The following is an 18,423-nucleotide window of genomic DNA, read 5'->3' as shown; positions in this document are numbered from 1 at the left end:
TTTTAACAATTAATCTTGACAGCACTGATAATTTTTAAAGAAGATTCCTAAAGATTTATAAACATTAGTCTGGGAAGCCTGAGATTGAAAAACCTTTGAAGTTCCATTCTCTCTCAAGACAAGATGGGAAACATTCTATTCTAGAGAGAAATAAGATGATGTTCCTTTTTTTTTAAAGAGAAGCAGGGAAATTATTACTGTGCATTGATATTGGTGTTTACTAATCCTATCAAGAAGTCTTTTTTTAAAACAGCAGAAAGAAAATGCTACAGAATAAGTCAATTTTTCAATATTCTGTTCTCACTTAAGAATATAATGAAAATGTGTTCATAGTAGTGAAGAACTCACTTCAAAGGGAACAAAGTGATAAAATCTAGAGTCATAACTAGCAATTTTTCTGTCTGGAAGAAAAGCACAAAAACAAAGATTCAGACATGTGTATAGTTATACGCATATGTGCATTATGAAGAAGATACTCTTGTGAGAATAGGAAAAATCTGCAAGAAGCTGAGGAAGAGGGTGAGCCCATAAGAAGACCAGCAATTGCAACTGACCTGGGATCTCTCCCACACTGAGCCACCAACTTGGCAGTATACACTAGCTTATATGAGGTCCCAGACACATATACAGCACAAAACCTGCCTGTCTTAGTGAGAGAAGAAATACCTAACCCTTGAGAGACTTAAGGCCCCAGGGAGTGGATTGGTCTGGTGTGATGGGGACTTGGGAGTAGGAACATCCTATTGGAGATATGGAGGAGGTACAGAATGAAGAACAGCCAGATGGTGGACTCGAATGGGGATAATGACTAGACTATAAAAAAAAAAAGATTAAAGGATAAAAAAAAAGAATAGCTAAGCATAGAAAATCATTCCAATAGTTCTAACTTGGATTTCTATATAGACTGAAAGATAGGATAAGTTCTTCAAAACAAATCAAAATTTTTAAATGGTGTTTCAGTTAGTCTAGGTACTGTGAACTGATCTTTTGTAACCTGATATAAATGAGTTTATATACAAAATCTATGAATGCTCATTCACCTCTTTCAGTAATACCTTGATTTCGTCTCTAAGTCAGATGGCGGAAAGTGTATTCAAAAGTTGAGTTTAGACTACAAACAACAGGGAATTCAGAATGTCAGTAAGAAGTGGATAAGAAGGAAGAGGTAAGCATACCATGTATTTTAATGAATATTTGAATTGGGAGTAGATATATTTGAAACATTGACATACTACTTTTCATTTAATTAAAATATTGTGGGGACTACAGAGATGGTACAAACATTAAGAATACTTGCTGTTCTTGAAGAATATCCAATAGATTCACATTAGTCAGTGAAAATGCTCACAACCATTTGCAACGAGAGCTCCAGTGAATCAGAGAACCTTTTCTAGCCTCTTAAGGCCATTCATGTGTACATATCTACCTGCTTACAAACACACATGCACACACACACATACACACACACACACACAAAACACACTAAAATCAATTTAATCTTTAAAATTACAGTGTGTTTTAGTAAATTCGTGGGTGTTGAATCTTCTCCAATAACAGATTAACATTGATTGGTCAGCTAAGTTTTCAGTACCAGGGATAGCACCAATCTTGTTGAAAAAGTCTTAAATCCAATTAAAATGACATTGGTTACCACAATGTATGTATGCTACTTCTGCTTCTTTAGGGTAATAGTACCATGCTGGTCACTGATGTGGTGATGGAGGCCAATACAGAGAACCATAACATATCAATATGCAGAATGTGGGGGTCAGTCTCAACAGGTATGTCAACAGAACACTTTCATACTCAAGTCTCAGGAAACATTGTGGAAGAGAGGATAGAAAGACTGTAAAAGTCAGAAGATTAGGGTATTTGCTGTGAGATTATGCCTTTTAGGAATATAAGAAGTTGTATTCATAATGACTATCAAATGTGAGCTAAACAAGAACAAAAACAAACATGTCAAACTGGGCAAGGAAAAACTGAGTGGCCAAGAAGCCTTAAGCCTATACAATGAACTAGAGGCAACTGAGTAAACCTGAGGACAGGAAACATGTCCTTTTCCAGAGTAGAACACATGAATGTGTTGGAATTTGCCAGACTATGAATATATATATATATGTATATATATATATATATATATATATATATATATATACACACATTTAATAGCAATTGATGAAGCAAGAGGCTATGAATTTTGGGGAAATAGGTAGGGGTATCTGGGAAAGTTTAAAGGAAAGAAAAAGAAGATAAAAAGTGTCATTTCTTAAAAATGATCTCCAGAAAAACAAATGAACAAAAATATATAATGTAGTCATAATATTCTCACTAATGTTTTCAACATTCAAATTATAGTACATGTTGTATAAACTTATTGTTGTATTTCTCATTAATTCCTTGTATAGATGTATCATGTATCAATCCAAAGACAATAATAATAAAAATATTGCTCTTAAAACATTCATGGCCTACAGCATTGTCTAATGAAGTTGTAATATGGTATAAACAGTTACAAATTTATATCCAGTGAAATTGGTCATATATTTGTTTGTCCATGTTTGCTGTATGTGTATATGTGCATATCTGTGTCTGCATGTCCATGGAGGCAGAGTTCAATTATCCTTAATTATTTTTAATTCATTATTGTGAAACAAAGTCTCACAAATTTCTTATAATAAATAGGTATATTGTGTATATGAAATAACTAATGTATACCTAAGGCTTCTTATATGCTAGTGATGGCCTATGTATTGAAAATTAGTATTAATTAATTAATTTAGATTTGGTTATAGATAAACTCTTTGTAAGAATTGGATAAAATGTATTTTGATCCTATTCAACTCTCCATAACTTTGAAATTTTTAATTGATTAAGAAGTCTAGTCAAGTAGAGCGCTTGCCTAGCAAGCACAAGGCCCTGGAATCAGTCCCAGCTCAAAATAAAAAAAAGAGAGAAAAAGAAGCCTAGTCAAACTTCTACTTGGTTTAATAATTAGTTGTGGGGTTACAATGCAATAAACCTACAGGTACTAATCCCCACTTCTCAGTTCATTTCTTTGTTGGTATAGATTTCTATTCCTGTTATAAAGCATATATAAGCAGGGTCAAAGGTGGAGAAGAAATGGTTTACTTCAACTTATACTTCCCTTTCCCAGTTCAACACTGACAGAATTCAGTGCAAGAAACTGGAGACAGAATCTGATGCAGAAGCCATAAAGGAGGACAGCTTACTGGCTTGCTCCTCATGGCTTGCTCCTCTGCTTTCTTATAGCACTGAGAATCACTAGCTTTTAGATGAGAGCCTCCCACAGAAAACTGGGTCCTTCGACATAAATCAAGAAAAATCATTGCAGGCTTACTTACAGGCCAATCCTGCAGTGTAAGAATTTTCTTGACCAAGGTTCCATATTCTAAGATGACTCTAGTTGTTATCAAGTTAACATTAAACTATCCAGCACACTCCATCAGAAATCAACTGTTCATAGTTCCTCAGTTAGGAGTAAGGATCAGGGACCCCTCTGAATTCTATGCTAGAAGGTTGCCTGGCTTGAACTCATATCGATATTATACAGGCAAACACAACTGATATGAATTACTCCATTCAGTGATCCTATCAGCAAAAGAATGTTTAGCTTTTGCTCTAAATTATCTGTGGGTCTTAGAATCTTTCCATCTTCTCTTCAACACTGGTTCCTGAGTCCTTAGGATGAACAGGGCATTGGATACATTTCTCATATATGGATGAACATTTCACCCTGATTCACAGTGCTTTTAACCAGTTGTTTCTATGTTAAACATCTATTGTATAAAGACTTCTTTGATGAGTTGTGAAAGTTGGACTAATCTATGGGTAGAGAGACATAAATTTACAAGGCAGTTTGACACCGTGTCTATTCAAGAATCTAATAGCAGTAGATTTTTTATCTGGGGTCTGTGAACTCCACAACCATGGATTTTTCATCTGATTTACAGTACCGGGCATATATTTCCTCCTATGAACTAGTTTCATAGGCATAGATTTCTCTAAAAGAAGGTACAATAGTGACTAGTTCATTTTGAAGAACAAATGACAATTATTTTTTCATATAAAATTGCATATTAAAGTCTACTTTTTGAAAATCACTTGCATAGTTTGACTACTCCAAATTAGTTGGAAGAATATGAAGGGGAAAGACCCTGTCCTTCTTTCAAAAGCATTAAGTATTCCATGAAAGTCAGGCAGCCACTTGGTATTTTATCATCTGCAAAGTAAGTGCCGTTTTGTTTGTACAGAGGCAAAATTAGGAACCTATTTAAAAGACAATTACAAGTTCGTGTAGAGGCATTGTTCTTGATGAGGTGCTGATTTATGTTTAGAAAATTCCAGTGAATTACATTTGAAAAAACTACTTTAACATAACGCATACCAGAGAAAACTGCTATTTCATTGCTTTGACTTTATTCTTGTTATTATTGTTACCATGTTATTAAGCTAAACTTAGGAGTTACCCATGTAAATACCTCACTGAGATCTACAAAGTTTCTATATTCAGTAGTAATGTAAATGCTTTGAGCATCTGCCTCTGTACTTGTCAGGTTCTGGCAGAGCCTTCTCAGGAGACAGGTATATTAGTCAAGTTCCTGTCTGTATGTACTTCTTGGCATCCTCAATACTATCTGGGTTTGGTGACTATATGTGTGATGGATCCCCATGTGTGATAGTCTCTGGATGGCCTTTCCTTCAATCTCTGCTCCACACTTTGTCTCCATATTTCCTCCTGTGAGTATTTATTTAGTCCCCACTTCTAGGAAGAACTGAAGCAGCCACACTTTGGTCTTCCTGATTCTTGAGCTTAATGTGGTCTGTAAAATGTATCTACAGTATTCCAAGCTTTTTTCCTAATATGTACTTATCAGTGAGTGCATATCATGTGTGCTCTTTTGTGATTTGCTTACCTCACTCAGGATGATATTTTCTAGTTCCATCAATTTGCCAAAGAATTTCATGAAATCATTGTTTTTAATAGCTGAGTAGTATTCTGTTAGGTAAATGTACATTTTTTCTATCCATTCCTCTGTTGAAGGATATCTTGGTTCTTATGAATTTAAAGTCAGCTATCCTAACAAGTAAGTTACAAAACCCTTCCTAATACAGTTTTGAAAGTATTTTCAGATTTCAAGTTTGCAAGGAGACAGATATTTTACTTTCATATATACTTAATATTTCTTTTCTTTCTTTTTTTGTTGTTTTAATTTCCAACTTAGATTGGATGTGGAAAGAAAATATTCTTTGAAGTTAACATATCAATATTTGTTATTATATAGTATATATATATATGTTTAATAATATATCATGTATATAAATTATATTTGATTTCTAGGTTTAGTAAATTCAGCAGAAGTACTTTTACAGGTTATGAGCAATTAGTGTTATTTTGTTTGACTTGAATATTTTTCAAGCTCTGTTATCTAATCCAGTTTGGTAAATGTTAAAAATACTCAGATATTAGAAATTGCTGCTTAAATGAATTATGCATAGTTTATAACATGACCTTCTAAGATGTCTGAATACAGCTTTTGTTTGTATTTTATTACCAGTACATTGTCTGTACCATAGCAATGGACATTAATTCACATATGGATGTGCAAGTGAATTGTGTTTATCATGTATTCAGTTAACAACTTTCATTTCAATTTATGAAATGAAAATATATTTATAGATTTACTTGCACAATTGTGTGTGTTTGCTCATGCTCTGTGCATGTGCATGTGAAACTCATATATCAATTTCTAGGGTTTTCTTTAATCACAACCCATTTTACTTTTCCAAGTCATGTTCTCACGCTGAAGTTTGAGGTTGTTGACCCGGCTCCTGGCTAGAGCATCTAGCTAGCTAATCTCAGAAATCATCCTGTCTTCTCTTCCATAGCATTGGAACCCAGACCCTCATGCTTGAGCAGGGAAGAAAAATATGGAGTAAGCCGTCTCCACAGGTCCCTAACATTCCTGAAACTGGATGGATTTCTTAACTCTCTTTAAACTGCTGACGTCTGTCTATCTCTTTTAAAATCGTGAGAGACAGAATAAAAGTTTAATGTGTTCACTTTGTATGCATATAATAGATGTAATTTAACATTTAAAACACCCTTTTTAACTCACCAAAAGCATATTTTTTGAAAGAGAGGTCTAATTATGGTTCGCGTTTTTCTGATTTCCCAGATGGATGTGCGGCTCATGCTTATTTATGAAAGCAGTACATCTCCTCACTTCGGGCCTGGGCGGACCTCCTTTTCCTCAGGCTCTTCTTTGTATCTGTCCCTGTGGTACTTTCAGACTGGAACAACTCTGGGTCAGAGTCTTTGATGGTGGGATTGCAACCCCACCCCTCCACTTGATGCCTCGTCTTTCTCCTGGAGGTGGGCTCTACAAGTTACCTTTCCCCACATTAGGGCATTTCATCTAAAGTCCCTCCTTTGTGTCCTGAGAATCTCTCACCTCCCACATCTCTGGCACATTCTAGAGGATCCCCTACATCCTACCCCCCCTAGGTTGCCCGTTTCCATTCTTTCTGCTCATCCTGAGGGCTTCAGTCCTGTTCCCCAAAACCAATACCTGATCATGCTCCCCTCCTCCCCTCCCTGTCAAAGCCTGGACTGTAAAAACGAGATTAAATAAAAAGAGAGAAGAGTAAATTTTCACAAAATATTTCTTATAGAATTTATGCATGGTCTCAGAGAGAATGGCATGGGGTGCAAGGACAAAATCAATGTCATAAAGAAAACAAATAGAGCTGATTTAAATTTTTATAATAATTGAAAAATGTAAAACACATTTTATGACAGTAGAATTCCCTAAATCAACATTTAAGTAGTTGAAATAGATATCCTTTGTGATCTGAGAAAGGCGTCCATATCAGGGAAACAGGTCTATAGTAAATCTCTGCTTGCAGTGGGTGGAAATTCTGTCTCCACCTCCTCACATCCTAGAACACAGGTCTTACAACTGCAGCACAGATTGCACTCTAGGCACACTTATTGCCTCAGCTGCATGCATTAGAGGAGTGTACAGTGTCCTAGCAACCTTTGCCTTCATCCTTTAGTGAATGTTCTATTTTACCTTAATAGTGTGAATTTTCATCATCACATAATAAAGCTGCATGCATCTAAAGAGATCACCTTACAATTTTGAAATGGTGAGGAAAAGTATCAAAAAATTTTGCTTGCATGATTTTTCTTAATAAGAAATATCAAAACATCCAAAAAGAAAAGTGATTTGTATCCCAGTAAGACTTCATTGGCCAAAAGGCTAACTACATTTTTATTTGCAAAATAAAACAAACAAAGATAGCTTCAGTGTTAGAAATGGGATTGGGTCAAGTTGTGACTGTTTCTGTCTGCATTGGAACTCCACATAGGTCCTGAGCATAATACTGCCACAATCTCTGTTGAGTTCATATGTGAGATGGTCCTGCTGTGTTTAGAATTCCTTGTGTCCTTGCTGTCCTCTATCCTGTTTGGCTCTTACAATCTTTATGCTTCTCTCCCGGAGGTCCATGAGGACTGAGGGCTGGCATTTGATGGAGATGTCAGTCTAAGTGTTCCAAGCTCTCACTGCATGTTGTCTGCTGTGGATCTCCTTATTTATTCCCATCTACTACAGGGGCATTTTCGTTGATGATGGCTGAGCAAGATACTAATATTGTGTAGCATTAGGTCCCAAGGAATCATTTTATTGCCACATTTTTTCCTTCCATTTTTATTAAAATTGGGTATTTCAAATGTTATTCCCTTTCCTGGTTTCCATCCATCAGCCCCGTAACACCTCCCCCTCCCCTTCAATAAGGGTGTTCCCCTCTTCATCCACCTCCCCATTACCGCCCCCCTCCAACAGTCCCCTACACAGGGCGTCCAACCTTGGCAGGACCAATGGCTTCCCCTTCCACTGAACAGCATGTTTAGTTTTCCTCTAGAACCTTTGTCTACCTGGCCTCAGGTTCTTGACTACTCAAGAAGTGTTAGGGGTACGTTCCACATCATAGAGGGAGACTTAATTCCAATCACATATTGGTTGCCAGTTTCCACTAGCTTTCAGCTACTGTTATAGGAGTGCGTATTGCAGGACAGTCAACATTGTAGATTGAAGGGTTTGCAATCGAGTTAATGTTTACCTTCTTTTTGTAGTCTGCAGAGTACCATGAACTAGTCCATAGCGTGTACAGTTGAAGGCTCTAGAAAGGTATAAATGTCACTCCTCTGTGTTAAATGAGTTGCATGGGTACTGTATTCCTAGTACTAGAAGCTTCCTTTGGCAAGAGAGATGTTTGTCCTCCTCTTTCCTAATCCCATCCCCAAGTCCCAGGCCCCAAAGTAGTTGACCACAGAAAGTGAATCTAATAGCAATGTTTAAAGAGGTTGGCTCATAATATTTTGTTAAGCCATTTTTTTCTCCCTTCTGCCACCCACATAGGTTCTTTGGGTATATAATATGGCTGTGGGATTCATTTGTATAGGAATATGTATGTTTCTGCATTTATATCTGTTTCTTGTGCTTTGCTTTAGCTCTTTTTTTCTGTTTGTTTTGTCCTACTTGGTTAGTTTAAATTTCACTTATCATATTTTATTTTTATTATTATTTAGATGACAATTTCTTTTCTAAGGAGAGACAGAAATGGTGTAGACTCAGGTGAAAAGGAAAGAGGAATTATCTGGGAGGAATTGTTAGAGAGGAACTGTACTTAGTATATATTGTATAAAAATTTATTTTAAGAAAGGCGAATAAACAACAGATAAAACAGAAACAAGGCTAAACCAAAAATTATGTCCCCTCTGTTCAACACCACAATCACTGGTGAAGCTACACTTTTGACATTCCAGCTTGTTCATTCTGAGCATTTATTTCTATTAATAGTAGAAACAAGAACCCCTGAGTCCATGTATTGCTTCATGTTTTATCTGATCAGAATGTCCCAGAAAACAATAAAGATTTGGCTGTACTTGATTTAGAACCTATTCACAGAAGAAGCCCATGTCTTTGGAAACTTGCCAGAATAGCAACTGGGATCTCTATAAGGCATAGTATTCCTTTCTATTTCATTTAAAAGACTTTTTAAAAATTTAAACGGCAATGACCCTCCCCAAGACTTGAACCCGTGAAGTAAAGAAGTCCTTGTGGAAAGTTTCGAAGCATTTAAAAATTTGAAGGATAGAAAATGTAAGAACAAAGTAAATGATGACAACAATCTTTAGACTGTTCATATGAAGAAACAGACTCGTTTCACCAAGAATGCATTTCCTTCCATTTACCTATTAAATTATTAGAATATTTTAAAGAACTAATAATTACAAATTTTATAAAATTACTAATTTAAAAATACAGCACTATTTGCAATCCTTTTAAAAATGAGAGCTAGGATTAGTCATTTTAATCCTACAGATCTATCCTGTCAAGAATGGAACAGAATACAAAGATGGGATAAATAATAGGTATGGAGAAAGCAAAGTTTCCCTTATTCACCTATATATATGCAGAAGTTTCTGCCCAGTGTCACATTCCTAGCACAATGAAAATTTTTAGTGAGGTCCCCTGCATGTGGAAAAATTTCCTTTTAGAATGAGATTCAAAATATATCAAAATAGCCATAAATCTTGCCTAATGCTTATGTGTATATTTTTATTCTTTTCTAAAGTATTTTCTGGATATCTCACAAACAAGAATATAAACATTCATTTATAGCAAAAAAATGTTCTATATCTCAAGAGAAGAATGGTTTTACTTTACCAGGTGTAATTATACCCATTGTTTATAAAAAAGAACCCTACTATCTCATTTCCTAAAAGGACAAATGGAAAATAAAATTTCTTAGCAATCTTTGAGATAAAATTTGTGAGGCACCAAAATCACAGACTTGTAGCTATTTTAAAGATATTTAATTGTGTCTTTCTCTTGTGAAGCCCATGCTTACGCTTTGCTGTGTCAAATCTTGTCTCCAATCACTTTTCTTCTATTAGTTCCATGTTGCTTAGATCTAAGTTAAAAATCTCATCTTAATAATTTCCAAAGCTGCTTCATACTGTCCTGGAATTGCTTCCTGTAGCTAAGATTCTAGATGTATCTAAATCTGAAAGGATTCCTCCTGCTTTTATAATTTCGTTTGGAGCTATTCCTTCACCTTCAGCTCCCATACCACAAGCACAGAACTGCTTCAGCCTTTAGGAAGACCAAGTTAGAGTTCTTTCCAAAGACCATCAGTTGTTTGATGTCCCATTCTATGCTTACACTTAGGAATTATCAGACTCATTTTTTACTTGAATCTGTCCCCTGAAGAAAACTCGAGATACTCCTAATGAGAATCTTCTGCTGAATTTGGAGAGGGAATAATAAACTCTTTTTATATTATATATGTAAAGTGATCTTTCTATATTTCTATGTAGACAATAAAGGATTTTTTTCTTGCCATGTTACTTAGTTTAAATCTTCACCCACCTGTACATCTTGCAAAAACGCAAATGGTGATTCTGCAAATTAAATAGGAAATTAATGGATAATAAAGACGAACTGAAGATTATATGAAACACGTTCAATACTTGACTGTAGTCCAACTCTCAAATCTAACGTGAGACTATGTAATTTGTAAATTTTGGGTGGGGAAAAGACACAATAAAATTGCAATATATTTTATATTATCTGTGACTTATAAAAATTAAAGTACAAGGAGGAATTGGACTGAATATGATCAAATACATATGGTTTCTTATATAATTAGTTAAAATATTTGACCTCAGCTTTCAATTGCTAAGATTTACACATTTATAATTATTATGATCTTCATACAGAAACTATCCTTGGCATTGTTTCTATTTTGTGCTAGCTATTAACATTGGTTTGTATGTTATCTTGCTGGATTGTTTGATTTTTATCTTCTTTATATACCAGGGAAAATCTAATTTTCCTTTTCACTTTTCTAAAATTCATGACTTTTCTTCCTGAAAGTGCTTGTCCGGAGTAGTACATCACATCAACCTCTTCAGAGTTTCTTTTTACTCTTCTCTATCTTTTTGAAAAACTTGTTTTTGAGTTATATTTATTAATGACTGATATGTTTTATGAGATTTCTACTTTACCTTAATTTTGTTTTGACATTAAGAAGGAAAAACCTCAGCCTGTAGCCTTAATTGACTCTCTCTTATTCTGCAGTCTTAAGTATTATTATAATTGTTTTTCTGCCAATATTCAGTTTACATAAGTTAACTTTAGAACATTGTTATTATGGACTCATTTTATTTTAGCATTGCTTTCCTAAATATTGAAGCTTCTTTTTGTGTTTGGTCTTCCCACATTTTAATCTAGTTTCCACATTATCGTTAAGATTTGAGGACTTTGAGTTGCTGATTCAAAGAAATTCTTGTTGACAAGAGCCTGATATGGTTGTCTCCTACAAGGCTCTGCCAGAGCCTTACGATACAGTTGTTGATGCTGGCAGTTAACCATTGGACTGAGCCCAGGGATCCCAGTGGAGGACTCAGGAGAATGAATGAAGGAGCTGATAGGGTTTGCAACCCCATAGGAAGAAAAACAGTATCAACCAACCAGACCCACCAGAGTTCCCAGGGACTAAACCACCAACCAAAGAATACATGTGGAAGGGCCCATGGCTCCACCTGCATATGTAGCAGAGGATGGCTTTGCCGAGCTTCATGGGAGGGGAAGTCCTTGTTCTTCTTAAGGCTTGATGCCCCAGTGAAGGGGAATTCCCGGGCAGTGAGGAAGAAGTGGGTGTGTTAGTGGGTGGGTGGGTGAGCATTCTCATAGAAGCAAGGGGAAATGGTTAGATAGGGTGTTTTCAGAGGGGAACTAGAAAGGGGATAACATTTGAAATATAAATAAATAAAATAACTAATAATTTTTTTAAAAAGAAGAGAAAAAAATTTCCATTCTTTTCATATATAACTGACACTGTTTTTTTATTAGTCTATAGACTATTCATTTTTATTGTAGTTGCTTCAGATACTTTGAAATTCTTGGAACTTCATTTTACTTACTGGCTGATAAATTATTTTAGGAAAGATTTCATACTGCATATTCAACAGGATCATAGCACAAAATAATAATTTTACTCAGTTTGGTTAAATATGCACAAACATCATAAATTTATTGTAAATTGGATTCTTTATTATCTCAGAAACTTAGCAACTATACTTAGTCTGGTACTTAATTTCACTAAAATCATTTGTTTTGTTACTATCATTTAACTCACTTAAATAATTATTATCTGCATTTGAACTATTAGCTATTCTTTCAAAACATGACAACTTTTTTCAAAAAAAATTCAAGAATTAAGTACATAATAGAGTCAATTAATTGAGGCATTCCAATAATAATCTTCAATTATAAGGCTCAAAGAACACCAACAAAATACATTTTCAAACAAAAAGCAGGATTTCTATAGTGCTTCATAAGGTTTTTGTTAACTAAAGAACTCAAAATAGGCATTTGGTGATTGGAAAAGAACATCTTCCTTGATAAGGCGTTGAGTTCTTTTTTTCCCATTATACATATTTCAAGTATAGCTATCAAAATATTGTAATGAATTATTCAAATAAAATATCTTTAGGTTGATTTGATAATTTCATTGTTATTATTTAAGAATGTAATTCATATATATTTTGGTAGAATTCATCCAACATTCCTTCCCATTAAAATCCTCCCATATTGATACCACTGCTATTCTCTCCCTATGTTTTTGTCTCCTTTTATTTATACTTTAATTCAATGAATCATCTTAGTGCACCCAGGGGGTGTTTTGTTGTAGAAGCATATGCCAGAGTATGGAGTGCCTCTCAGGAGGCAAATCACTGAAGCAATGTGACTTCTTCCTCTTCCCTGGTAGCAATCATCTGCCAATAGTTCTTGTAGCTAAGGGTGCTACTCCGTTAACCCCTATCTTATACATGGTAGGTCTTTTGGCTGGCTTGATATTCCACCCCAACACTTGAAAGAAAGGATAATGATAACCTCACTCTCAGCAATGTATGACATCATTCATTTAAGAGACTTAAGAAATATTTACACAGTAACCCATACCAACAGAGGTGGGACATATTTTTCTCAGTAGCTCTATGGAAAGTTCATGAAAATGGACCACATATTGGGACACAAAGTAGAGAAAAAAATGTAAAATTCCTTACAATTTATTGAATTTTAGTAGGACAAATCTAGACAATAACAGAAGTTTTTAAAAAAAAAGTGACAAAAACACATAGATAAAGAGACTGAACAAAATATTATTGAATTATGAATGGATCACTGAAGAAATAGAGAAGAAAATTACACATTTCCTAGACAGTGATAAAAAAATTAAAACAAGATCCCAGTTAGTCTGCCTGGGAAAGACTGCAGAGAAAGCCTACCTTCCTGAGAAGTCCTGCTGCCATCAGGATCATTCAGGCAACACCAGGGAAAACATGACAAAATCAAATTTAGACAATACCTTTTCACTAACCCAGCCCTACAGAGGATACAAGAAAGAAAACAGTAAGGCTAACTAACTACATGTGAAAGAGAATAAAAGAGAAATACACAAACACATACAAGAAACATCAAACTAAAAGTAACTAACGACCATTGTCCATCGATACCTCTCAACATCAATGAAGTCAATTCACCAATAAAAAGACACAGAGTAACAGATTGAATGTGGAAAAAGAGTCCATCATTCATCTATATACAAGAAACACATTTCAGCAGCAAAGATAGTCATTATCTCAGTAAAGAAGGGCTGCAAAAAAGGTTTTGGAAGCAAATGAACCAAAGAACCATTCTGGAGCAGCCATTCTAATATCTAATAAAATAGTTTTTAATACAAAAGCAATGAAAAGAGACAAAGAAAAACGCTTCCTACCCATCAAAATAAAAATCCAACAAGGGGACATAGTAATTCTGAATATTTATGCCCAAAATGCAAGGGTAACAATAGTAGTAAAAGAAACATTAATAAAGCTTAAACCATACAGTGAACCACACACATTTATAGTGGAAGATCTCAACACTCTACTCTCAGCAATGACCACATTTTGACATATAAACTAAGCAGAAAAATAATGACAGTAACAGAGATTATGATTCAAATTGACCTAACAGTATACAGAGAATATTTTGCCCAACAGATAGAAGAAGATAGAAATATTCCCACATATCATATAGGCTCCAACATCAATAGATTCAAGAGAAAGTTCACATATTCATGGAAACTGAACAACCCTATACTCAATAATCAATAGGTCACGGAAGAAATAAAAAAAGTTAAAGACTTTCTATAATTCAGTGAAAATTATGGCACATACCCAAACTTCTGGAATACTATGAGAGCATTCCTAAAGGGAAAGTTCATAGCACCTAGTGCCCTCATAAAGAAACCATAGAGCTCTTACACCAACAAATTAAAGACACATCTGAAGGCTCTAGAAAATAAAAAAGCAACCACACCCAAGAAGAATAGACAACAGGAAATAATCAAAATAAGGTCTGAAATCAATCAAAGAAAGAGAATAATATAAAGAATCAAAGAAACCAAGAGCCGGTTGTTGAAAAAAATCAACAAGATAGACAAACCCTTACCTAAACTATCTAAAAGACAGAGAGAGTATCCACATTAACAAAATCAGAAAGGAAAGGGGAGATATAAAACAGACACTGAGGAAATTCAAAGGATCATTAGGTCTTACTGCATAATCCTGAACTATACATAATTTGAAAATATAAATAAAATGGATCATTTTATGGACAGATTCCAATTACCAAAGATAAATCAAGATCAGGTAACCTATCTGAGTAGTTCTATAATCCCTAATGAAATAGAAGCAGTCATTAAGACTCTCAGAACAAAAAAAGCACTTGGTCAGATGGTTTTAGAGTGGAATTCAAAGAAAAACAATCACCAATACTCTTCAAACTCTTCCACAAAATGGAATAAGAAAGAACATTGCAAACCTCATGCTATTAAGCCACAGTCACCATGCTACCTAAACCACACAAAGAATCAACAAAGAAAGATAATTACATAACAATTTCCCTTATGAACGCTGATGCAATAAACCCAATAAAATATTTGCAAACTGAATCCAAGAACACACCAACAACATCATCCAACTTGATCAAATAGGTTTCAACCCAGGAATGACCAGTATTTTTATATGTGAATGTACATCAATATAATCTACCATAATCTAACATATAAACTGAAAGAAGAATTCACACAACCATCTTAACTAATCCATGGCTTAAACCATCTTAAGCCAATAGCAAACATGAAATTAATTGGAGTTAAATCATTTCCACTAAAATCTTGGACAAAATAAGGCTGTCCACTCTCCACTATCTCTTCAATATAATACTTGACGTTCTAGCTAGAGCAATAAGACAACTAAAGGAGATCAAGGGGATACAAATTGGAAAGGAAAAAGTCTAAGTATCACTCTTTGCAGATGAAATGATAGTATGCACAAGTGACCAAAGAAATTCTATCAGACAATCCCTACAGCTGATAAACACCTTCAGCAAAGTGGATTTCTATATAATTAAAGAAATCAGTAGCCCTCCTCTACACAAGCAAGAATCTTGCTAAAAGAAGTTAGGGAGACTAGTACCCTTCACAATATCCACAAACAATACTAAAACATTGACGTATCTTTAACCAAGCAGGTGAAAGACCTGTATGATAAGAACTTCAAGTCTCTGCAAAGGACTGAAGCATTCACACTTTGGTCTTCCTTCTTCTTGAACTTCATGTGGTCTGTGAATAATGTCTTGGTTATTCTGAGCTTTTGATCTAATACCCACTTATCAATAAGTGTTCTTTTGTCAATGTCTTACCCCACTCAGAATAATACTTTCTACTTCCATCCATTTGCCTAAGAATTTCATGTACTCATTGTTTTTAATAGCTGAATAGTACTCCATTGTTTAAATGTACCATATTTTCAGTACCAATTCTTCTGTTGAAGGACATCTGGGTTCTTTACAACTTCTGGCTATTATAAGGCTGCTATGAACATAGTTGAGCATGTTGAAGCATCTTTTGGGTGTTTGCCCATGAGTAGTATGGCATGTCCTCAGTTAGTATTATTTCCAGTTTTCTGAGGAACAGACAAACTGATTATCAAGGTGATTGTCAAGCTTGCGATCTCATCAACAATGAAGGAGTGTTCCTCTGTCTCAACATCCTTGCCACATACTCATGGATCGATAGGATTACCCTAGTAAAAATGAATATCCTAACAAAAGCAATCTACAGATTCAATGAAATCGCCTTCAGAATTCCAACAAATGTCTTTACAGATCTTTAAAGAAAAATTCTCAATTTCATATGGAAAAACAAAAAAGCCAGGATCGCTAAAATGATCCTGAATAATAAAAGAACTCCAGGAGAATGCACTGTCCCTACTTCAAGATGTACTACAGAACAGTAGTGATACAAACTACAACAGCAACCCTGCCACAAAAGTTTGACCCAAAATGTGTCCTGCCCACAAGATGTTCAGGGATAAAGTTGGAACAGAGGCTGAGGGAATGGCCAACCAATCACTGCCCCAAATTGAGAACCATCCCGCAGGCAAGAACCAATCTCTGACTGTTAATGATACTATGTTATGCTTATAGAAAGGAGCCTAGTTTGACTGCCTTCTGGAAAACTCCACTCAGCAGAAGACGGAATCAGATATAAAGACCCACACCCAAACAGTAGCTTGAGGAGTTTTACAAAGAGTTGGAAGAAGGATTGAGGAACCCCAAAAGGACAGAGTCTATATAGAAAGACGGGCAGAGTCAACTAACCTGGACCCTTGGGGGTTCACATGGAACTAATCGCCAACCAAAGAGGGAGCATTGCTAGACTTAGTGTCTCTGTGCATACGCAACGTACATAGCAGATAAGGAACCTGCTCATCATGAATGTCCATAAACAACTGGAGCAAGGACTGTCTCTGAGCCTGCCAACTACGTTCCTGTCTGTGGACCCTGTGTCCCTCCACTGGCCTCCTGGAGAAGATGCACCTAGTCCTGCAACAACTTGATATGTGTTGCTGGGAGTGTGGAGGGGTTGGTTAAGGTTGGGGGATGATACCCAGAAAGGGACTTTCCCTCTCAAAAGATAAGGGGAAGTGGAATGGGAAGAGTACTAGGGAGAAGGGGTACTGAGCAGATACTGTGTTATAAAGTGAGTAAATAAATTAATTAAAGAAAAATAACAAAACATAAGATACCAAAATCTATGGCACGCAAGAGAATCAGAGACCTTTGGGAAAGTTTATGGCTCTAAGGATAAAATAAAAGTTAGAGGAAAAAGTTAACCAGTTGCGAGAATAGGCATGAGAAAAATAATAAAAATTCTCAGTGAAATAAATAATTACTTGGAAAAAATAATCTGTCAACCTTTGATAAGACCAGCCAAAAGAAAGAGAGAGCAAAAAACATTATTTTTAAAATGGTAGAGTAATATAGGAGTAATTACAAAAGACTGCAATGGAACCCAGAAGACTGTAAAGACATACTTCAAAGACCTTCTTCTGTTGAATTGGAAAGATTAACCAGGTACTTCACAAAATACAACGTTGAAACAATAAAAATCTCCCAATCCAATCAAACCAAAGCAGCAAAACCAGATGAATTTACCACAGGAATTTACCAGAACTTTAAAGAACTAAAACCAACACCTCTTGAACTATTCCTAAAACATAAAGGAAAGAATGCTTTTCAATTCCTTGTGAACATTGTTTTTATCCTAGATTCCTAGGATGATATTGTCATAATTTGTTTAAAATTATTAAAAAATATAGCCAAGGAAAATATTTTATTGCAGACAAACATGCTTACCATTAAAGAAAAGGCTAAAAAGTATGCATCATTCATTGTGTATTTTATTTCTTAAAATATGCATTACATATTTTATACATTTATCAACAAAGGATTACTAAATTTATATTAAATACTATATTAACAATTTATGCATACTCTTTTATATTTTCAGTTGACACAGAGCTGACAAACCATATACATATTTACTGCTGACCTACAATTGAAAGTTTACTGGGGTCCCCAGTGAAGTAGTTAGAGAAAGGACCTGACATATTTAGATGCAGATGCACACAACCAAACATTAAACTAAGCATGGGGACTCCAATAAAGAAGTTAGGGAAAGGACTGAAGGAGCTGAAGGGGTTTGCAACCTTATAGGAAGAATAATAATATCAACCAACCAGAACCTCCCCCCTCCACAGAGCTCCCAGTGACTAAACCACCAACTAAAGAGTACACATGAAGTAACCCATGGCTCCAGCAGCATATGTAAGAAAGGATGACCTTGTTGGACATCAATGAGAGGAGAGACCCTTGGTCTTGTGATGGCTTGATGCCCCAGTGTAAGGGAATAACAAGGCAGGAAAGAGGGAGG

At 35.2% G+C, this 18,423-nt stretch overlaps 1 protein-coding gene across 2 annotated transcripts in view; it reads right to left on the bottom strand.

Annotated features, from left to right (window-relative positions):
* The window catches only part of Fstl5 (follistatin-like 5), a 654,395-nt gene that overhangs the window by 335,389 nt on the left and 300,583 nt on the right, over positions 1 to 18,423 (bottom strand).

Source organism: Rattus norvegicus, chromosome 2, assembly GCF_021556685.1.
Source record: "Rattus norvegicus strain SHRSP/BbbUtx chromosome 2, alternate assembly SHRSP_T2T, whole genome shotgun sequence".
In the NCBI taxonomy this organism is placed as follows: Eukaryota; Metazoa; Chordata; class Mammalia; order Rodentia; family Muridae; genus Rattus; species Rattus norvegicus.
This window is presented reverse-complemented; position numbering and strand designations above follow the sequence as displayed.